Source organism: Cheilinus undulatus, linkage group 6, assembly GCF_018320785.1.
Source record: "Cheilinus undulatus linkage group 6, ASM1832078v1, whole genome shotgun sequence".
Lineage (NCBI taxonomy): Eukaryota > Metazoa > Chordata > Actinopteri > Labriformes > Labridae > Cheilinus > Cheilinus undulatus.
The window spans coordinates 11,166,134-11,190,968 of NC_054870.1; the positions used below are offsets into that span (position 1 = coordinate 11,166,134).

Here is a 24,835-nt window from a genome sequence, read left to right on the forward strand (position 1 = left end):
ACCAGGCTGTAATCTTGTTTATTTCTTGTGTAAGAAGGGCATTTTAGTATGGGATGTGTATGCAACTTCAGGTGCTTCTGCATCCAGCCTCCACACTCAAGGAACTGCATTTTCTTGACTCACTGTTGGGCTTAAACTATTTGGTGATTGGATACCTATCAAAGTCATATAACCAGCAGGAGTAGTGATTGTTTTAAACAAATGTAAGTTTGAGAGCAATTTCCAAAAGGTTAGAAGCAGCTTCTGCCAGTGTAAGAGGGTCTGTAAATATCCAATTTGGCCAAAAAGCCTGAAACACTAACAACAACCACTTAGTTTCTTCGTTATGTAGAAATGGCTTGGTGTTGGAGCTGAACTCATGTGCTCATAATTTTGGAGTATATCAAAGAGAAAAGATCAGGAGCTCCAGAGCTCAAGCCTGATGATTATTTCTCTCTTCTTTTTGTAGTTGTAAAATACTGCTGAAAGCTCAGACTCTGCAGTTTTCCCACAGGTCCACAGACACACTGTCTTGCAGGCTTTTGTTGGAGGAAAGTGTTTGGAAACGTTGAACTGGGTGTGTAGTAAATGTTTTAGCTCAGTTATTCTGTTTGAGGATTCCTACTACCCTGTGAGGTAAAAGGGGAGGAGGAAAGATGAATAACTTAAAAAAAAAACTGCAACTCCTGCTCCACCTTAGTGATATATGTAATTATCTGAGTCACACAGTAGGCTGCATGCAGCACCAGAAATTTAATCACAAATCTTAATGATGTTTGACCTGTTAACCCATTAAACACTTATTTTACTTAGACGCACATATCAGATTGATTTTTTTGCTTTAGTGTGGTTTTAGTCCCCTCACCATCCCATTCTTTGTCTGCTTATTCCCGACATTCGGCATCTTTAAGAGGATCAGTTTTTGGACACATGCTGTGCTCTTCCTCTTCTGTGAGCTCCTCTGCATACTGACAGCGTACTGCTGCAGAGCTGATCTGCCAAAGCCTCAAGAAATCCTTTAAAGGGAGGGTTTGAGAGCAGAGATTCAGAGGGTGCACTGTAACAAATGCCTGTTTGTCACTTAATCATGTATTCATTTTTTTCTTGTATTGGTGGAAAATAGTATCAAGTTTCAGCTGCAGGATTTTTTTTTTATTACTTTACAGACAGTGCTGAGAAAGATTTAGGGGATAACCCTATACGGCTGTTTTGAATGTGCAGATGCACTGTATATGAACCCTGTACTTAAAAACTTACTTTCTTCAGGGTGTTTTAGAGGATTTATATAATACAGAACATGAGGCATTCACATTGACATTTATCACCTATTCTCCCCAAATCATGTCTTATAGGGGTCGCCCTGAATGTGGATTTATATTGTCAAATCTTATATGTAAAGTTGGCTATTCATCCAAATTTAGCAATGCGTGACCCATGATTTATGTGAGTAGGTCTGAAGAAAATATGGAAATACACTATATGAACAAAAGTATTTGGTCACCTGACCATCACACCAACAGGGACTGTAATGATATTATATTCAAATATATAGACTTTAATATCCCCCCTTTGCAGCTATAACAGGCTCCACACTTCTTTCCACATCGTTTTGGAGTGTTTCTGTGGGAATTTGTGTCCATTCATTCTGTGGAGCATTTATGAGGTCAGGCAATGATATCTGACGAGAAGGCCTGGCTTGCAATCTCTGTTCTAACTCATCCAATAGGTGCTAAACAGAGTTGAGATCAGATGCCTGGCGTCCGTTCCATTTCATCCCAAAGGTGTTCAGTGGAGTGGAGGTCAGGGACTCTGTGTGGTTCAGTCAAAATCTTCCACAACTCATCAAACCATGTCTTTACAATCCTTGCATTGTGCACTGAGGCACTGTCATGTTGAAACAGAAACTTCCCCAAACTGTTGCCACAAAGATGGAAGCAAAGCCTTGTCCATAATGACTTGGTACGTTGAATTAAGATTAGGGGCTTAACCCAGGGGTGTAGTTTTAGTGGCGATTCAGCTCAAATGAAATCAACCCCACCAGTTATTATCGTGTTTGTACCTCAGCTATTTTGGTACACAAACAGTAAGACAGTAGGACAATTTGGAAATCCAAGGCGCTCCTGAATGCAGCACACAGGTCCCACCTCTTGATCCCAGTCTGGCTATTTGTTTGGCTTTTAATATCTGAGAGGCTGCAATTCCATGTGGGTGCTGTCAGTCATAAAGTTCTGCAACTCTTCCAGAGTAAGTTTTGTTTGGACATCAGATCGTCAGTTTATCCTGGCGTGTAGCACAAATACCAAGTTGTGTGCTGTCTGTGATGAAATGACAATGAAAAACCTAGGCGAGAAATCCTTAGATCCCCCATGAAGTCTGTGCTGTACCCTAATAGGCCCAATGATGCCTTACCTTTACTCATCAAGAACATAATACCCTATAGTCAGCTCCCAACTGAATAAATTCATTGAATTAATGTAGATTTTGTTTAAAAAATCTACCCTCACATTAGAGAGTATCATTTCATTTTGCTCTGAGCTGATGATGAGGTGCTGGAGGTTTGGGGCGCAGGATCACAGTCTCACCTAGGGCAACTCTGGTCATCCTGCACTCCCTGATGTCAGATGTCATTCAAAAGCAGTGAGAGGTCTTATTGTGTGATCGATTTAAGACTGATTTTCTGGTGTAAGCTACTTTTTCAGACTGCACGTGTAAATGTGGTATTTATCAGGTAACTGCAAAAACTCATCCAGGCAGGAGTAAAGGCAGGGGAGGAGAGTTGAGTGGAGAGTCTAAGGGAGAGTCAGTGTCACAGGTGAATAAAACATAGTTGTAGGTAGTGACAAACCTGACTGTGCCATTGATACGACATAGATTTTGCAATGTGAGCAAAAGGTTAAAAAAGAAGGGGATGTTGAATGGATCAATCCAAACCCAGACTCACCCATCCGACTGCCAAACAGAGAAGTGTGATTCATTGTAGTGGATGCTGGTCAAGTTGGAGTGCCAGTCAGAGCTCTCTCTAACAGTCATTTTTATGAATTACTTTAGTCAAAAAATTAAACTCTTCAGTTATGGAATCAGCAAAGCTTTGTCAACTTTAACACACCATGCACCTTAGCAGTCATTACCCTGCTCTGTGATTTTACGTGGTCTCTCGCTACCTGGCTGAGTTGCTGTTGTTCCTAAATTCTTCCATCTTCTAATAATTTCACTGACACTTGACTGTGGGATATCCAGTGGAGATGAAATTTCACAAACTTTAATTACAAAGGTGGCATCCCATCACAGTACCACACTTGAACTCACTGAGCTCTTCAGTGCAAAACATTTTGTATCACAAATGAAGACTGCATGGCTAGGTGCTCAGTTTTGTACACCTGTGGTGATAGTGTATGTATTGCAGCAATGATATCACTGAAGCTGCAAGTCTTCTCATTTTTATGACTTATCTACTGTACATAAACAGTATTTTTTTACTGTCAGAGAACTTAGCAGCATCAGTTTTATTAACGCTATGTGTACTAATGGCATTTTTTTGAGTCTGTTAAAGACGCAGTTTCTCAAAGGACTGAATGAAACACATGTGGGACCACACACTGTATTCATTAGGAGTCTGCTATGCATGCCAGCAAGTGCTTGGTCTGACCTGCTTGTTTTTTAATTTGCCTTTTAACATGTGTTCACACGTTAGCAGTTTTTCCCTTCTACTGGGAGAAACTGGAAAGTTGCTGTGTTGGCCCTACAAATTGGAACAGTCTGTCCTAAATGTATCCATGAAAACGCTAAGGAAAGTGATTGAAGAGTGTTTTATTTTCAGCATTAAATTGTTGATAAAGTGTTGATAAGATGATATTTATACCAAGATAGAGTTTGGAAAAAAGGCACATATGTACAAACACATGTTACCCCCCCCAAAATCCATTGCCAAATATGTGAGTATTTAGAGTCACCTCCAATCTATTAAAAATCAATAAATGACAGAGTCATGCCTTTGACATTATTAAAAAGTGCTCTGTAATGTATTCCTGCAGCTCAACAGGGGAAAAGGACCCCACCTGATAAGAATCCCCTCCACCTATAAACAGCTCTGTCCTTGCAAAGCTAATCCTCAGACACCTGCGTGACCGGCTGGTTTTAATATTGAACATTCTCAAGGTTCTCCCATCATGCATCACTTGTGAATGAGATAATTTGTCTGGGGGCAGGGAAGGGAATCGTGTGGCGCAGCAGTCGAGTTGATCCACGGTGATTGACTGTAATGCTCCCTGTCAGACAGCCTCATGCAATGAGACTTAGCAGCTGGAGACAAATCAATTTCTGCCCCCCCCCCCCATCGGCCTCCCCATTCCTCCTCATCTACCTCTCTGTCTGTCTCTCCTCTCCTGACAGCCTCCGATGGCACATCCAGCAGACCATCACACTGACCTTTGTCACAAATCTGCTACGCTGTGTTGCACCACACACCTTGAACGCCTTGGTTCATGTTTTTAACTGACAGTCATCTGGTGTGATGGGTGCAGGGCTGTAATCGCATATTTAACATTAACTCCCCTCAGGAGAAGTTTTTAGAGCGGAAAGGTGCCATCAAACTTAAAGCAGATATTTTTGGTGCAGAAAGCAATGCAAAGATGGGAATTGACATAAATCCATGTTTTACTAAAGTTTAAATTCTTTAAACTCCTCCAAGACATTCATGATGTGGGTACGTCAGGTTCTCCTGACATCCCAAAGTTGCATTTAAATGATCATTCTGAACTCCATGAAAACAGCGTTTCTAAAGATGTGAGCATGTTTTGTCCTGCAGGGACAGAAAGCTGGAACTAGTACCTGGCAATTACGTGGCTCTGCAAAGTTTGCATATGCCAGATGGTTAAAGTGCAGTGGTGGGTCAAGAAAAAGGGTTTTGGTGTTTTTTTTTTTTACTTTTTTTTAATCAGAGTGGGCATTGTGCCAACTGTGAAGAATATCCCTCAAAACATTCTTAAGATATTTTGTTAACAAGCAAGAACAAACATGAGGCCCAATCACCTTGACCTATGACCACCAACATCCATGCAGTTCTCTTTAAGTCATTTAGACATTGGTGCAAAGTCTGCTGATATTGCTCACAGTATTCTTGAAACTCCACATTCAAATGAAACGGTTTGGCTTCAGATCATTCATTTGTCCACCCTCACAGACTGTTCACCTGAGATGCTGCATAGCTCAGAACAGATATACGCATTAAAACTGTCTTAATAAAATCAGATCAAACTTCCATTTATGGTATGGGTGAGGGTTAAGGTAACAGGTGGGATACCAAAAGTCAAAAGTCAAAAACCTGACGTACAAAAACCTAAATACAAAATGTAAACCCAAGTAAAAAAGTTTGCTTACAGGGCAAAAGCCTTCATGAAAACATTCGTATGCAGTAAGCGTTGCTTACATATTTACATTGTCAGCTACATAACTTACAAGCTATATAGCTAGCATAGCTACATAGCTAAGCTTAGCATTAGCTTCCTAAGCTTGTATCTACTTTATCTACATAGCTAAGTTAGCTTTAGTCACGTTTTCTACTCACACTGGAGCTGCATAGCTAACATTATTAATGTAGCTAAAGCTAAGCTCACAAAACAACTATGTAAGCTAGATACGTGGTCTTCTTAACATTAGCTGCCGCTATGTTTGCTTAAGCTCAAGTTGCTAAAGCTAACCAAGCTAAACATAACAGAGATGTGCAGCGTTGGTAGCAACATAGCAAACTTAAAGAAAAGCTCACAAAGCACCCATGTAAGCTACAAACATACATTATCTTTGTAGCTGCGTAAGCTATGTCACTAATAAGTGTCATAGCTAATATAGCTACGCAGCTAATGCTAAGCTCACAAGCAGCTTGATAAGCTTGTTTGTATGTTATCTACATAGCTAAGTTAACTTTAGTCATGTTTGCTAAAGTTAACATTGCTAAAGCTAACTTGGTAATAGCTAATGGAGCAGCATTGCTAACATAACTAATGTAGCTAAAGCTAAGCTCACAAGGTAACCATGTAAGCTATGTAGATACGTGACTTCATAACGTTAGCTGTAGCTGTGTTTGCTAAAGCTGGTGTTGCTAAAGGTAAATAGATAAAGGAGCTCTGCAGCTAAGGTAGCTATAATGAAACATTATCATTGTAGGCCTGTTAGCTTTGGTATTGTTCTCTTAAGCTCACATTGCTGAAGCTTGCCTGATGTGAAAATGTTAATTACACGGGTAGCATAGCTGTATTAGTTTGAGCTAACGCTATCGAGTCACCGTTAGTGTAGCCTATCTTACTTCTAAAACAGGTAAATAAATAATTTAATCCTGGATTACACATCTGGCCTTTATCTCTCTCTCTATTATATCTGTGAAATGTTGCCTAGTCTTCAGTGTTTTCAGTGTTGTTTTCCAGCGTCCAATCATTTCATCCTTGGGTCAGAGTAGACTTTTGTGGAAAGTACTTTTTGAAATACCCTTAAAAACATTCTAGGAGGTATCAAGTCCACAAGCAATGGATGAACTTGAGGTTAAGTAACCCTTACTTTTGACCTGTGAGCTTAAAAATCTAGTGACTTCCTTGGATTGGAGTGGGCATTTGTGCAAAGTCTGAAAAAAATCCCTTCCAAATTTCTTTAGATACCTTGTTCACAATAATGTCCCACATATATGTACAGTGTATATTTGATGGTGATAACGCCTCTAACCCTACCAATTGCTAGGAGCAGCATAACATTTTTAACGAGTTATTTTTGTGTAAATCTCACAAAGTATGCATATCAGCCCCAAAAGACAGAAGAACTAGTATTCCAAAAAGTCCTAATTCTGTTTGAATTCATCGATTACTTATTTGAGGTAGAATTTGTAGAATTTGATCCACTTTTCTGTACTCTAAGTTTTAAGTGAACAAGGAGCTTACCAGTGCAGACCCACAGCACAGTCTCAAGTTACAAAGATGCAACTCAATTTTAGAAAACAAGATTGTAGATCTGACTGTTCTCATTTGAGATATCATGAACAGTTATTAATTAATAACCAGAGTTAAAGGGAAATGTTCATCTATATTAATGTCAGGGCATGGGGGCTTAACAAACATCCTGTTTGGTCTTTAACATGATGATGTTGATGAACTATGACATCTTGAATTAGTTGCCAACAAATAAAAAGATTAAGTGAAGTAGAACTTTTCTACGAAAAACATAAAATGGACTGTCTGTAATGGAAACAAGAAGACTGATAGATTGAACTGCAACATGATGCAGATCTGAAGTAATACCATTACATAATGGAAAAGTCAAGTGCACTTTCCTTCAGAGTCAGATGAAGAGATGAAGCTGATAGTCAGCTGTGGCATTGCTAAACTTCGCTTATTGATAAGGTGATTAATCTAGCTTGGCTTTGACAAAAGGGTAACAATATCTGACCCTTTAAGAAGTGCATAAGGCCCCTCGGAAACCACAACTGGGTCATTATCAGCAATACTAAATTATTTAGTATTTTTGGAAATAATCAAGGTGTTTACTGGTCCTGTAAGACAGGGTCTTACAATCCATTTTTTCTGGTTTCCATCTTTCTGTTGCTCAGTACTCACAACAGACTTGATGGTTTTTATCTTTCTGTTTTACTGTGAAAGCCTGATTTACTACAAATAAATTGCAGTCACTAATAACACAAAAAAATATTCTTCACTTGTTTCTGCTAAGTGCTGCACCTCAAGGTCAAATATGCCCAAAACATTGTTAGGCTACGTGTGGTCTGCCCTTGGTTCAAGTTTTAATGTGGAGAGAAGCTAGCTGTATTTTTACTCTACGACGCTGTGCCATCATACTGAAGGAGCTCAGGTCTGTCCACATAAAGAAAATGAGCAATGAAGAGAAGAAGAACTTTTCAAGCTTTCCATGCACCTTGAGATTGTCTCCACACATGTGGCTCCAGAAAAACAAAGGAATAGCTGTAAAAAAAAAATTATAAATTGAATGATAGTAAATACTATATCTAAAAGAAACATGATAAAGTGCGTTCTAGCTGTAGATATATTGCACTAAGATGCATCCACTAAAGTGCTTTTAAAACAGTGCCGGCCTCAGCCATTTGAGTTTGTGGTGTAGAATCCAAGTGAACAGTCTGATTGCCTGGGGAAAGAAACAGTTGCAGAACCTGGCTGTTCTGCACTTCAGGCTGCGATACCTCCTGCCAGAGGCCAGTAGGGTGATCCATCTCATTCACACTCAAAAAACAATCTGGCCACGTTTGTCAGTTTTATGTGATTTGATTACATAGCAAATTCCTTTCTAATTGTGTAAAACAGCTTTGACAGCTGTTTAAATGCTCTTCTTCATTGGTTATCACCACTGACCCCACAAGAAAGATGCTGCCACCTAGTGACTAAACCTTTATGAAACCCAATCTCATTTGTTTAAAGTTTCATTGGAATTTACTTAAAACTAGAAAAAAATCACCTTGATTGTATTTATTTGTCATGATTAAAGGTTAAATGTGTGTGTGTAATTGTAAAATTGGTCTTAAAATACTCATGACAATAAAACATCATTTTTTGAGTGCATGTTTTGTGCTGCATACTTGTGATGGACCCCAGTGGTTGGTTGCAAGTTCAATCAGCAGGCTCATCCCAGTAACATGGGCTGTGTCCGAAATCACTCCGTATTCACTATATAGTGCACTGTACAGTAAATACGCCATTTGGCGTTTGAATTCTGAGTAAGTAATGTTTTTCACCATATAGTACACTTATTCTATCCCACAATGCATTGTGAAAAGTAGTGAACAACCGTGGTCACTAGCTCAAACAATATTCATTAAGCGTTGCGGTCGCTGCTCTCAAACATGAGAGGAGCACAGAAACACATATAAAAACTTTTCTAAGTGTTTTTTGTTTGATGGTTTTAATCTAAGTATTTAATCTGTAAGAAAAAGTTAAGGATTCAAAAAAGAGTAACTTTTCCCCCTATGAGGATTACAAATCATGAGACATCATCTTTATGCAGAATAAGTAATAAAAAATAAGAGATAATGCACACAATGTATACTATTTTGCCACTAAAGACACAAAACTTTGTTAGTATTTTTATTTTTTGTGAAAATACGTTACTTTTAGTATCAGTTTTAAGCAAAATACTACCATTGATGTCGATCCATTGTCACGGAAATCTATGAGCCATTGTTGCTAAACATTTTAATTGTGAGACAGCGATGACGTCATTGGAGTAGTGTCCGAAATCATTTTTGTGTTTTGTAGTTGAGTCCACTATATAGTCCACTATATGCTGCTCACTATATAGTGGATAGGGATTAGGGAATGATTGTATGGTTTCGGACACAGCCATTGAAATTTCACAGCGAGGAAGAAAAGCTGTTAAAAATGTACTCGCAATGCATTCTGGGATCATTCACACTCATGATATGCTGTTCTTAGAAAGCCCCCTGGTGGCAAAATTAGCATACTGAGCATCTAACTTCTAAACATATTAATAACAAGCAACACAAAAGTCTTATTTACAGACTGGATTTAGAGACTAGCTTTTATTTTGAAGTCATATAGAGGTGGAAGTGTTTTCCTGAACACTGCAAAGTTTGATTGTGACGACTTTCATAAATATTGCAGCACAGTTTCCAACAATTCTAAACAAATGTTTTTGTTTTGTTTTTTTTCTGTAAAAGCATATGACTGTTATTGCTGGCGTTTTAAGAGATTTTTTGCAGCATAGAAAGTGGTCCATTTACTCTAAATTACTTCATAATGGATCAATTAAATATGTAAAAACAGAGACGCTGTTTGATATGCAATGTAGTTAGGGCAGCATATTGTGAATTCATTTGTGAATTAGATGTATTTTTGACTGAACTGTCCAAGTTTAGAAGTGCAAAAAGCTGCATAATCCTTTTGTAAAAAAAAAAAAAGACCCAATTAATCAATTTCCATGAAATTAATTTAATTAAAACTCACTCTGTTTGATAAGTCATTTAGATCCAAGGGATCTGTGCTAATGTGAGTACATAAATAGCTGCTGCATCGTCCAGCTTTTTCCTTGTGCTGGATCTACTGTATAGACTACTACTGTAAGACTATTACAAAGCCCATGCTGTATGTATATCCTGGAGCAGATCCAGGGAGAGGACAGTTCATAGTCACAAAACAGAGGACAGAAGAGAAACAGGGATGGGGGGGGGGGGTCACTGCTGCTGGCTAAAAGGCACTTCAGGGTCTATTTATATCAGATGATTGCTGTTCCTAAACTCAGTCAAAAGCACAACTCTGCATGCACAGCCATTTTGGCAGAGTTTGAAGACTTTCTTTAATAGAATGGCCCCAAAAAACCTTAATGTGTGTGTGTGTTATCAAAGTGTGCATGACTGTGTGTGTTCACACAGGGACGAGTGCATTGAATCTTAATGTGAATGTGCATGTTTTCGCATAAAAATCAGGGCAGCATGCAGGCAGTGATTTGTTCACACATGCTCTACATTTTTGCATAGATGCTACGTGTGTTTGCAGGAAACACATGCTGGCTTTCCTGTAGGGGATAAAAAAGAAGGAGAGTTATAAAGCACAGGGTGCTTTAACATCCACTAGTTCTCTCATTTATGCTTATCTGGCTGACGGGTGTGTAAATGGCTTTCTGTTGAAGGAAAGTCCCCCAGGGGAACCGTTCCACTCAGAGGCAGTGACAGGCCGGTAATGCCACCCCCCCACCCCCCCCCCCCCACCAACCCCAGACAAACATCTTGATTGTAATTGAATTTTTGGGACGGGGCGCTGTGTGACGGAGGACAGATTGGAGACAGAGAATGGATGGAAGGAAAGAAACAGAGGATGAAGATGGAGGAAGATGGAGTGGTGGAAAGGTTAGAGCAGTGACAGAGGTTGAGATTGAACAGGAAGGAAGAGGAAATAGCACAGTGTTATAGAGGAAAGAGGATGACAGTGCAGAGACAGAGGACAAGGACAGTGCAGAGAAGGCTGCTCAGGATTAACTCTGTCTGCACTGATTTTATATTCTCACAATATAGATTATATGGAAAAATGCAGTGTACAATGCAATATTCGGCTCCTGTTTTTTTTTAAATACCATGAAAAGTCTTTACTCCGTGACAGAGAAGGGCTGAATCACCATTCAAGTACCTTCTTAAGAGCTTCCAATTTTAGACCATGTCAGAATAACTTAATACTACCACACCAGGGGTGGAAACAACGATGTTAACGTTAAGAGCAATGCAATAAAAGCACTGTTTCTCCTACAGCTCTCATTCCTTCACATGTTTATGCCCTTGATGCTCATGTTTTATTGCACCTAACAGACAAGTAGTATTTTTAGGATAATCTTAACCAGTGTTCTGAAGAACCTTACAATGTGCAATGCAAAAATGTAAATATGAGAAGCTCAGCAGTGGCTTAACAGTTAGCAAGCAGCAGGAGCAGCATGGTATGACCGTTTTTTACAGTAGTAAATGGAAATAAAGTGGTATGAATGCTGTCGAGGGTTTAACTCACTTGCAACTACTCACCTGAGGTGAAAAGAGGCAACATATCAAAGCACAATATTAATCTGCAAAGCTAGCTCTAGCTGCTAATGATAGCCACGCCGTAGAGAGTGGCTAACATCACACCCCCCTGATATCAATGTTGCCAGATACAGCTGATGGTTTCCAGCCCAAATTCTGTTCAAAAACCGTCAGAATGCACAAAAAAACACCCAATAATCAATATTTACTGCTTTTTCTTTTGATGAAGGTACAAAACTCCATAAAAGTCCACTGACAGCTTAAGTACACCAAAAATAACTCCTATAACGAAAAGCAACAACAGTCAACCATCACAACATACTGATCTCAGGTGCATGACCACCACCTGCATCTCTGTTCCTCCAAAAACGGCAGATCTTATGAAGCTTAACAACATAACAGAATTAATCTGTATAATTCATATCATTGATACAACAACTGGTTAGGGTTATACACACACTCCACTTTCATAAATAGACTTATCTCAGTTATTATAATTTACAGGAGACAGACATGATTGTATTATCTCACCTTTAGATGCTGGGGTTGCTCCTTTAACACACCGATGAAGAGCACAGAAACATCTGATCATAACATCTGTCTACATCAGTGTATGTGGCAGATGGGTGTGCAATACAATAACATGAGGCTAATTCATAACTCCTCTCACCAGAATGTTTTGCTAGCTATAATGTATGATACTGAAGCGTTCGACTTTTTCTTTACTTTATCAGGACCCCACTCTTCCTATACAACAGGACGTTTTCCAGCTTTCGTTAACTCAGTGCAGGCTACTGTGGGCCGTTGCCAACGCCAAAAACAACAAAATTTGCCGTCTTTATCGGTCTACGAGAGTTTAGCTGTCTTGCAGACAGGCACGCACACACATAAAAACACAACACGGTACGACGTGCACACAACTATCTCTCGCTCGCGCGCGCTCCCTCCCAATCCCTTCCACTGAACTCTACAGGATACTCAACGTGACTGACAGGCTTCAGAAGCGCTGCAGCAAGTTTGATACGTTCACTGACATCAAGGAGAACTCACTTACTGTCATAACTTTCATTTTACTTGACTAAAGATGCAGTTAAAAACCCACTTAACTTAAGGAAAACCAGCCCAAATTATATCAACCCGCCCAAGCCCATTTTTACCCTCGCAAATGGCCGTAAAACCGCCCAATTGGGCGGAAAACTGCCCAATCTGGCAACACTGCCTGATATGACCCTGTAAGGAATTTGACTGTTTTCTAGGGATTTTCTCCCCTTTAGATTAGTTAGTAATATGAAGTATAAATGAGCATTTAGAGATGCTTAGGAACATCCTTAATTGGAATTGCATGGCAACTGTTGTTGTTATTCAAATATTTTAGTGTACTAAAGGCATATCTATGATCAAAATGCAGAAAAATTTGAGGAAAGAGCCTGGGTTCATTTCTGCTTTAACAACCAGCTCTTTGCAGACTGTACCAATAATTTCACAGGCCCTGGTGGTATTGATAAGACTACAGTAAGCATTCTTAAGCATGCTTTACTAAGCTGTTTTAAATTACCTGGGTTTAAAGACGTGCTGCTGATGATGAGATAACATTCCCACCAAACAGTCTCACCTGCAGTGAAGACTTGGCTTCTTAAAGGTTTAGCAAACAGGCCCTTGCTTAGTTTTATTCATTCATATTAATAAATGTGCCTTACTTTTGTACAGTTACTCTCCTTCTATGCTGATGAACAGCCGTCTGAATGGACTACAGAGGTCACTGCTGCTTCATGCCAGTGTTAATTTCATCAACTAAAGCCATAACTACAAATGTTAGTTGACTACTTTTTTTTTCTCTGAGGAACAGTAGACTAAGACTAGCTAGAAATACATTGTTGGTGCTAAAAACTCTGAAAAAGCCTAAGTTAAGGTTTTGCTAAGGACACTTTATGAGTGTAAAATGTTGTGGACAGTTGGACATTAAAAGACAATGATATTTCTCTGCTATACATTTATGATATGCCATCATTTTCATCAGTTTCATCTTCAGTCTTCCCTCTCCTTTTAGAATATGTAATCCAAATGATTGTTTTTATATTGTTCTTTATATTGTTATTGTTTCTTTATGCCCGTGCTTCTGTATGAATAATTGTTATGACTAAAAGTAAAGATTAAAATGTATGGAATACTTATTGACTGTAGTTGGACTAAAATGATTTCGTATGCATATTAACCCTTAGAGCTCACGCGTCACGGATCAGTGTTGAAGGCACACCCTTTATAAACTGTTTGGTAACTTTTGAACTGTAAATACGTGGCACTTGTTTCTTGCTGACTGCTGAGGGCAATCCTTCAGATGACTGACTGACTGACTGAGTGATGCTACTTTGAGGACCCTAACATCCTAACATAACAGAGTTGGGTTTGCTTGGACTGAATGCTGTTGCTAATGGCTGCTTCCTCTGTGGTAACTACAGCCTTACATACAGAGTTGCACTATGGGCGGGGTTTAGTTGGACTGAAAGCCCTCTAAAGGCTGCCTTTACTGCTCTAAATACCTCAGATTTAGCTTTAGTCTCTGTTAAACCAGAACTGGGCCTCATTTCTGTATGACAAAGAATAAAAACAACCATGTAAGCTTTTCATGTTGGGAAAGATGTTTTCACTCTTCTGCTGACCTGCTTTGGCATGACTATGTGATAGCTGAGGGGGAAAGGTAACTTCTTGTGTGAATGCCTGTGTACACTGGCTGCTTGTGGAGCAATTAGCTCTGAATTAATCACAGCAGCACTTTGTCAAAACTGGACTTTTTTTTTTTTTTTTTTTCATCACAGCAAGCGAAGAAAGCAACACTAAAAGCTTTCTGTAGCAGAAAGGGTGTTTTTGCTCTTAAGCCAAACCGCTTCAGCATGAGTGTGTGATAGTTAAAGGGGGAAAGGGTTACTTGTTGTGCTTGTATACAGCGGCTGCTCACTGAACGTTAGCTCTGCCTTAGCAAGACCAACACATTTCTTCATCACAGTTAGTGCTGAGAGCAACACAGAAAGCTTTCCGTGACAGAAAACGATGTTGTCGCTCTTCTGCTGCCCCACTTTGGCATGATTATGTAATATTTTAAGGGAAGGGGTTAGTTGTACAGCTAATGAGTTGTTGTGTCCCACTGAGCCACAGCGGCGCTTTTGTCTGAACCAGACAATGTGTCTTATTCAAACAGCAACACTGAAAGCTTTCCGTGACAGAAAAAGATGTTCTCGCTCTACTCCCGGTCTGTTTCGGCATGGCTTTGTGATCATGGCGGTGAGCTTGTCCCATACGTTGCAGTAGGACCACTGCAGTTTACTCCAAACTGGACCGCTGTTCTTGTTAAAACCAGAGCAGAGAGCCACACCGACAGCTTGTCTTGTGCAGAGGAGAAGTTTTTGCCCGTTTCTTGTTGTGATGTCTCCCTTTTGTGCACTAATAACACAGAATAAAGAGAGCGTATTTCCCCTCTGTTCTCTAACTGCAGCTGAGTCGATGTGTGTCTGTGTTTAACCAATCAGATGCGGTAGAAGAAAAGCAGGAGGGGAGGGGGGATGTCACTGCACAGGGTTCATCTCCACACACACAGAGGGAAACAGGCAGAGAGAGGGCAACATGTAGCTTTTTACATTTCAGTAACCACCTTCTATACCTTTGGCTAAAAATAATAAACTACTAACAATCATGACAAATTCACTCTGCCAGAACACATTTCAGTCAGGCATTTTTACAAGCACCTCAGATAGTTGTGGTCAGCCATATACTAGGGTTTAACCTAGTCTTGTTACCTCTGAAATCCCTCTATTGTGTCTTTCTAATGATGTTTGCCACACATCCATAGCTCTTACAGAACATTTTGTGGTGATCCTGGAACTTGGCTGACTTCCCGGGGTCTTCAAAGATTAAATCAATGCCAGTAACTCTGATATCGGACATCTATTTACCCATTTATTATCCATTTTTCGATCATTCCTGCAGTTAGCCGCCATATTGTCTGTGTCCAAGAATGTATTGCGTCTGGGCTGACAACTAATGGGAAGCTGTTCCGTCATCATGTCATGTTTAGCTGAACAGCACATGTGCGCAGACCTAAGAAAGCCTGACTGACTCATAATATAGAGAAATTAAAACAGAGGCTGTAATTTGTCTCTCAGAGTCACTGCACTTAAAAAATGATTCAAATTTCATGCTTTTTTTTTTTTTAATGTGAATGTTTTTTAGGACTTTTTTTCACAGAATTTATTATTATTTTTTTTATTCGTAAGTCCCAAAGAGATGGAAGAACAAGTTTGAGCAAAAAACTCTTAGTCATTAATATTTACTGTGTTTAATGCATACAAATCTTTTAGTTCTAATTTCCAATTTGTTTTTTGTGTCTTTATATTACCATACCTTTTTTTTAATTTAGTTGAAATTGCTGCAACACACATATTCTTAAAGCCCAGGTTTCCTGAAGAAAAGGATGTTTAGAGCTTGACTGTGTACTAAAGGGTTGATGTTTTACAAGCTTTTTAAGACAAAAAGTCCATGCAAGACACAATGACACAAAAATAGCTGAGAGCTCTAGGGGTTAACTTAAACTTTATAGGTTTAAAATTACTTCAGTGTCACCAAAACTTACTAACATCTTAATCCAAAGACTAAGACTGAGACTAAATGTAAGATAGCTGCCAAAATAAAGTGTTAGAGTTTTGGAGGAGACCTGGTTTCTGTTGAAGGGACAGCTCTGAAAATGAAACAGCTGTTGCAGTGGAAAAGCTAGAAAATATTCTCACATCAAGGACATTGTTGCTTTCTCTGAGCTGAGCTACTTTGCCCACACGTTGAAGGATGGCCTTCTGTTGACATGGCATGCACTTGGCACCATGTAGCAGTGCATTTTGCTTTTTTTTTTTTCATTTGGACAAAGATGTTTGTGAGAACATGAAGCGTGTGGATAATTTTCTGAAAAGTCGTAGGAAACCTCCATTCTCAAAACATGTGTGGGCTTGGCCTGAAACAGATGCTGTTCACCCTGCCAGGGCAGAATAAAGCCATTCATGGACACAGCTCTTTATATGTGCACATTCTTTGTATCTTTCCGGTGAGTCATTTCATTTTTCAAGGTTGTTTTTACCCATTTAGAAAGAAGATGCATAGCTGTGGAAAGAGCTATCCCTCTGGTGCTTCTTTGTGTGGGATCAAAGTTTAGACTCATTGATAAAATCTGAGGCCCTCACAGGGGTTATAATTAAAAAGCTCTTATTTTTTTAGGGCTACATATCCAGAGAGAAAAAATATCTCTCTTTTTCAGCTATTAAAGCCTTTATCAGGTGAGTGGTTTCCTCTGCCGTTGCTACCATTCAGATACTTCTACATTTACTTTGAATGCCTGTTGTAAACCTGCTACATCAGTATTGTAACCGAACCGTTCCTCCTCAGATGTCTTGCTGTACTTATACCAGCCATGACAACAGCTTATACTGAGGACAGTGATGTTATGAGTCACATATGAATGGATGGATACTCTACACCACTTACCACCGCTGACTTCCTGTGTCTGATATGGATTTACAGTAAAAGCGTCTTCATAACAAACATGATGAGACGCTCATGGGGTTAAGTGTTTAGGTGTAAGTGGATGAAGTAGTTGTTGAACATCTGTGTCCTGTTTTTCTTGTCTGCTGGTTGACAAAAAGTCAACACTTACATGAGGGTCAATCCTGAGAAAGAGGATTCTTCTATGCTAGGTTTTTCCATGATGACATCTGCACTACTTAAACTGCTGGGTTAAAAATAACACAATTTGGGTTATTTTGGTAACCCAGCGCTTGGTCCAACAGAGGTCAACCTAAGTTATTCCACCTGAGGTTTGGTTGGTTATGGGCTTGACCTGGCGAGTTGGGTGAGGTTTTGACTAACAACTTGGTTAAAAATTACCAGGCCACCAAAAACTGGGTTTCAGTATTTCATTTAAGATGTTTTATGTCCTTAAACCAAACCATCCATCCATCTTCTTCTGCTTATCCAGGGCAGGGCTGCGGTGGTGGCAGGCTGAGCAAGTCAACCCAGACATCCCTCTCCCAGTGACACTATCCAATTGTTTCTGGGAGATCCTAGGGCATTCCCTGGCCAGACAGGACATATTATCCCTTCCATCCGGAGGTGCATGGAGGAAAGAGACTGATGCAGAGCTAGGATGCACTCTGAGATGGAAGTCTGCTTTTCAGGAGGGGACCTTACTGACCCAACTTAGTGGATGACACTCATGGTGCAGAAGTGTATATGATAGAAACACCAATGATTCACCAAAAATGAGGGATCCAACAAAGATCACTGTAAATCATGCAATATCTAAACCATAGACTGTAGAAAGAATTGGGCAAACCCCGTGTGACATCAGCCGTCTGCTTAAAATAGTCGGACTCAAACAGCTCTTGAAGCCAATCAGCGGAGGCTTCCATATTGAAATCGCGGTCTCAACCGAACTTTGGATCAACCTAACAGCCCGCCCACTAAGCACAACTTCTCGTCAGCAAGCTAGCTATCATTCTGGTTGACAGAAACGTAGCTTCTGCCTGTCAAGCTATCTGTCAATCAAATGAGACGTGCCAATCAGTGCAAAGTGAGGTTTATCCTAAATTTAATCCAAACGATCATGGTACAAAAAATTCACCCCCCGTACCAGTGGGAGCACAATAAGACACTAGCTAATGAGACATGGTTGGCTGTAAACCAGTTTATTTCTAGTGTAAAAACCTGGCTGTTTAACAGGTGTCCAGACAGGGCTTCCGGTGTTCTTGCAACCAGCCTCAAGTGGACACTTGCTGTATTGCAATTTTTTGCACTTCCATTGGCTTCATTTTTCAGGTCCAGTGGTTGCCACTTCACCTGAACTCATATAAATGCATCTAAAACACATATAAACAACCCACCAAAAGCATGATGGGAAGACTCCAGCCCCCAAATTTAAATGACAGTGTCCCTCCCCCATTCTCCTACCAATTAGGCAACCCATTTTGCTGGCTCACCATTCCTTACCCAATCTATGACAAAGCAGCCCTGACCTAGCATTTGGGTCATAAAAATCACACATATATTTTAGTGTGTGAGTATCTGAAATGATGCAGAGGAATCTCAGCCGAACTGAATTTTTCTTGCAGCGTCACCCCGTCTTTAAAGAAGGTTCTGTTCACATCTCCGGAGCTGTTATAAACAACAGATGCTGTAAATTGCAGCAATGAGCGCCGACAAGTTCATCATGCTTAAACAGACAGGAAACAGATTTGTTTTCCTTTAACACTTTGGTTTGTATGAAAGAAAACAAACCGTAGGTGTGATCACACCCGTAGAGTGTGATCACACACATTGACAAGCTTAGATATTACACATCAGCTGTCTGATGTTTTTGATGGAAACGTTTAAGAAGAATAGGGAAGAGATAACTGACAGATATGTTCTCATGCCTGTTCCCTGGTGTCTGCCTGGTTTCCTGTTAACTTGGTCTGTTTGGATCTTTTAGTTGTAAGTCTTCTCTTGTAGAGCTTTCATGTTTTGACAGTGTGTGATTGACGCCTGTCTTTACAACCAAGTCATCAAACACAGACACATGGTCGGTGACCAGATACCACAAACAGATCGCCACTTTGGCACCATTTCTGGACACCGCTGCTACATTCAGTTAGTAGTGGGATCACACAAACTTGACACTTTCATAAAGACAGCCAGGACTTGATTCCAAGGCCAATCAATTCATCCATCAGTTAACCCCTATTCCCTTTTAATTACACCAAATTGGGTCTAAAGCTGGTTTCGTATTAGGGACCCTGGCCCAAATCTTTAGGCAATTAACCCCAAAGTCCAGTTGGTTCAATCAGTTTCAGCACAAGCTAACCGGGTGCCATGTCTGAGTTTTCTTGAAAAAGTGGTCGCGGTTCATGTGTCCATGAGAAATGTGGAGGCAGCTGTATAAAGACAGGAGTCGAATTGTAAAGGCAATTGGTTGTTTGCAATCAAGTTATCCAGAATGTTTGTTGGGGGTCAGGAAGTGGGGGACAGCCATAAGGAATTAATCGGAGCGGAGGAAACTTTTTACTTTACAGCTCTTAATGGACCTGTAAGCTGCAATTATCATCATTGAGTACAATCCTTACACTTAACAAAAAGTCTTTTTTTTTTTTTTTCACAGTTCAACTGATATACCTAGTGTGGTGGGGATCAATATCACAATTTATTCAGTCAGGCAGACCTCCTAGTGTCTAGCTTCCTCTAGCCAGATGAAGGGAGGAGGCTGAGAAGCTACCTAATTTAACTTATTTGTCACAAACATGCTTTTAATCAAAACGATGATGTACTGTCAACCAAATAAATCCTGTGTGGTAAGCTAGTAATTAAGTTGCTGTTCACGAACGAGCCTGCGATACGAAACGTTTTTTTTATGCAAGCCACTGTCACTAGCTCCCATTTGAGTACCAGTTTCCTTTCCTCCATCCTTTGTTGTATTTAATCTGCATTTAAAAAGCTAAACTATGACAAAATGAAAAGCCACTTGGGAGCCAAACAATCAGCTCTCCTGAGCTGAGCCAAATGATCCGGATCTCAAAAGTGAGATAGATTTGCCGTCACACTGAGAGAGACTGGGCAGACATCAGCAAAGGAACAATGATGAGATCAGAGTGTAATACTGTACTGAGCCAAACTGGACCGCTTTGTGGAAATGAACCATGCATGAGCAGTTTCTCCAGACGGATAGACAGAGGGTTCTTTGTAAAATCATGCTTGCTGCTGTTTCTTTTTTTTTTTTTGTACCTCTTTTTGCCTGAATATTTCACTACTTTCAGGACACAAAAGGATCTTAAGAATTATGTTTATATTTTTACACTTCGACCTAGGGCTGAAGCGATTCCTCGAATTATCCGGGTAATTCGATTCAAAAAATTCCTCGAGGAAAATTATCTGCTTCAAGGCTTCGCTTAAATCAGTCCTGTATCCGTATATGGCCATGCTGTAGCCTGGACATCGCGCCGTGTGTTGCACGGCGTGCTGTGTTTCACACAGATGGCTATTTGTGTGGCACAACGCCCTTGTTTTCCCTGTTACTGTAACATAACATGCATGATATGAGGCGGGAAAATTACGAGGGAAGAGAAAGAGATGCAGTGATGTTTATAGGCACTCGTCCTGCATTTTTACGCATCCACTGGCTGCAGCTTCATGGCAGATAGGGCACTACGCCTGCATCTGTAAATCTACGCAGGCCTCTGAGTTTACGTGCTACCTACTTGACTCGCAGCGCTCATTTTGTGTCTGCAGACTTCAGGGAATTTCATAAACTTCTCTGATTGACCCGACAGTTTTACAGAACACCGTCAGGCTTCACAATTCATGCCCTCTCCCTCGCTTGTTCTCTCTCTCTCTCTCTCTCTCCACGTGCACATTATACATTGAATTATAAATTATCTAAAATTCAGCATACTAACATCTTGATTGCAGTGTATTTTTCAAAATGTTCAGCATCCCGAATAATTTGAGAAGACTAACATTGATAATGAATTTACACCAATTAAATAGAAACATCTTATTGCCACAGACGTGACAGAGACTAAGTAGGTTAAAGTTCATTATCGTACAGTTAGGATTCAACAGGTCATAGAAGCAACTTTATCCCTAAAAATGTATTCTCCATGTCAGTGGATGGTCTTAAAAAGTCATATTTTTATTCTATGGTGGATGAACTCAAAAAAAATGTGCAAAAATTAAAAGTGAACACCCTTTTGAAAACAGACCACATTCCTGTAATCTAAAGGTTCACCGTTCAGACATCATTATACCGCTGTGTGAATGATGGAGCTTTATTCTTGCTATAATGTGAAAAATTACATCCATGCATAAAATAGAGGATTTTAAAATGTTATAGTGTCCCTTTACTTTAATGACAACTTGGATAATAGAAATAAACTACAATGAAAGAAATAAAGTGTTGGCGCCAAACAATTCCTGGTAAAGGATCCCTAAAACCCCAAATATGTCATAATCTAATGTCATTATTTGACTTCCTGTCCGTGTAACTTTAAGAAATGTGAACTGTCATCAGAACTTCATTGCTCTTTGTAAAATATATTTTCTTTAGAGAATCTGTTAATACCAATTTTTGATATAAAAATAAGTTATTTAAGGGACCCAGCTTCTTTTCTCATTTGTCTCGTACTACTTCTCTTGAAAAAGCAAAGTGACTGATTAAAAAAATACAATATTTCTTATTAGAGTACTTGATTATTAACCAGAAGAATCGATAGAGTACTGGATTACAAAAAGAATCTATTACTGCAGCCCTACTTCGAACACTACGTTTATTCATAGACAGCTCAAACGTGGTGTTTTGGTTGTGTTTCTCTGTAGCTGTTTTAACACAGAGATTCCGCAATAAAGGCAAAAAGGAATGCCCGTCTCTTTTCTGCAATGAGCAATTCACACAAAGGTGTAACAGAGCCGTGCATGCCCGAGCTTACACACACATCCCAGCGTCCCGTAATCAGATGGCAGCCGCTGCCCGAGCTGCTGCTTTCAATGCAACTCAAAACTCTGGATTTCTTGGTTCAAAACTTTGTACTTTCGAAAAGAAATATGGGAAAAATAACATGAACATTCATTTTGATCGATTAGATCCAATAGACTTTTTTCCTCCATGTTTCTGAGTTGGAGGTCCGACTTTAAGCAGTGTCACAGCGCACGTATTTACATCTGAGGTTGGAAACTTCAGAGTACCGAGCTGACTTGAACACTTCATGGAACTTTTCAGACACTGCTGTGAGCAGCGATGTGTCTGCTCTCTCCTCTCCTGGACAGAGTGTGATCAGCTCTCTAACCTCGCAGCCTCTCCAGTTAATCCACATTATTCTTTGTTTTATCCCCCTGTTGTTTTCTCCAATGAAATGCAGCTCGATTAAACCACAGTTTTTTTAATCTCCTGTTTATGGAGACAGCAGCGCACACTCGCCGTTGCAGAATGCCGTGACGTCCTTTCACACTCGTTGCAGAAAAGTCTTTTACGGCTCTGATACCACCTCTCGATCCGGATCAGAGGTGGGGCGAGATCGACCCCCCATTGCAGAACGAAGGCGTAACAGACATGGAAAAGAGAGGCAGTGTGAAAGTAGCTTATGTAGAAACTACTTCTTGCCCCCCAACGGGGTGTCCTCTGCTGCTGCGTGGCGTCATCTGCAGAAAACTTATTCTAAACATCTTCCAACTCTTCAAAATCCATCATATCCACACTGCACAGGCTTATTTCATGCTCTGAGCTGTGTGATTGATGTGGGAGCACAAAGGACGTTGTTGCTGGTGTCTTTTAAAAACAAAACCCCCATAGTAGCAGGATGGACCTCACTGTCCACATGGTGTATGAACAAATGTTGACTTGAGCGATTGCCATGGTTGTCTCTTCTTGTGTTTTTTGGCTGCTTTGCAAACCAAGTATGTGCCAACCGACACCTACTGTATCAGAATGTGTAGATACACAAGTGTGCTTGGGAACGGAACGTGATTTTAATGTGGACCAGACCAGCAGGGGAGAGAGAGGAGGGAAAACAATCATGCCTAATATGAGAATATCCCAGAGTTATCTCAAGAAACTTGGAGTTTGTTTTAGTCACACTGTAAGCCACTTCTTTTGAAGTTAAATACAAACTATTTGGACTAAGTGAGGAACTTCCTCCCTGTGTCTTCTTCTTGGCCCTCCTCTTCCACCAAACTTCGCAGTTGGCACGATGCAGTCAGGCAGGTAACGTTCTCCTGGCATCTGCCAGAATCATCCATCTGACTGCCAACCATAGTCAGGTGGGTAAGTTTCCATTGCTCCACAGTCCAGTGTCGTCGTGCTTACACTACTTTATCAGATGCTTGGCATTAGACTGTTGATGTGAGGCGTGCATGCAGGTTGCACCTTCTGGACTCTTCAGCTATGGAATCAGCAGTGACTTTTACTCTCCATAAACATTGCAGTTGTTGACCCCACTCTGTGATTTCATGTCATATTCTGTTTGCTGTTGCTCCTAAAGGTTTCCACTTTCTAATATTATCACTGACAATTGATTGTGGAATATCCTGCAGTGATGACATTGCACAAACCATCTTTTTGCAAAGGTGGCATCCCTCACATTACCACACTTGAAGTCACTGAGCTCTTCAGAACGTCACATTTTTGCATCATAAATGTTTGTAAATGGAGACTGCACTGCTTGATTTTATACACCTGTGGCAACAGGTCTGATTGTAACACCTGGATTTGATCATTAGCAGGCGTCACCAAATACTTCTTGCCATATAATGAGCTGCGTGATAGATGTGAGAGCAGAGAAGAGGTCGTTGCTGGTGTCTCAGAAATAATAAAAACCTCCATAGCAGCAGGATGGACTCCAGCGTCTGCATGGAGAATGAACAAATGTCGACTTGAGTGGCTGCCATGGTTGTCTGATCTTCTTTGTTCTTTTTGGCGGTTTTGTAAATCAATTATGTGCCAACCAACACCTCCTGTGTGGATGTTCAAGTGTGAAAAAGTATGATGCTGCTAATGTGAGAACACTCGATTTATCTCAAGAAAATTTTGATTTAAAGCTTGCTCTGGTCTGCCCTGTTGTCAAACTGAAAACTGCTTCTTTTGAAGAGCCACTTGGACTAAATGATAAATAAAACCTTCGTGTTTTTTTGTTTGTTTGTTTATCTGGATCCCCATTGGCTTCCACATGAGATTCAAGTCATTTCTCCCTACCTATCTTGGTTCTGGGCTGATGGTTTTGTACAGTTTCAGTTCAACAGAAGAAAAAATGCAACTAAGAATCCTTTTTTTTGTTTTTTCTTCTTTACTGTGTTTGACCAGCAGTAGTGACAGTTACTGTTTGTTCCTTCGTGTTTTGTTTAAAACCAGTCGTATGGTTTGTATTTTATTGTGCATTGGTTAATTGGGGTGTGGAGGTCAGGTGTGTTTAACTTTTTTTGTCCTTATGGTCGATTCAATACACAAATACCATTTAACCCTTAAAACGGTTCACTCCTTGTATTAGAGGGCTGTATTTAAGTCACAGTGTTGGTCTATCATGTGCTTACTTCTCACTCCTAGCAGCCAATCAGAGATGACTCCCTGTGAAGAGGGTATTTTACTTTTTCAAATCACACCTTTAGTATTTGACTCTGCTGAAGACACCATGAGCATGGAAACATTAGTCCCGTGCATAGATAATAACTGACTTGTGTGTTTCTTCCATTGAATCATCTTTTATTTCAGTAAGGTCTTTTCCTGACAGCACCGATCTCCACCTGTGGAGGGACTGGAACACAGGAGACTCATTTAGTTATAAAATC

At 40.1% G+C, this 24,835-nt stretch overlaps 1 protein-coding gene across 2 annotated transcripts in view; it reads left to right on the forward strand.

Moving 5' to 3' along the window:
• LOC121511269 (adhesion G protein-coupled receptor A3) overlaps positions 1–24,835 on the forward strand; it is a 450,943-nt gene that overhangs the window by 416,536 nt on the left and 9,572 nt on the right. The window lies entirely within an intron of this gene.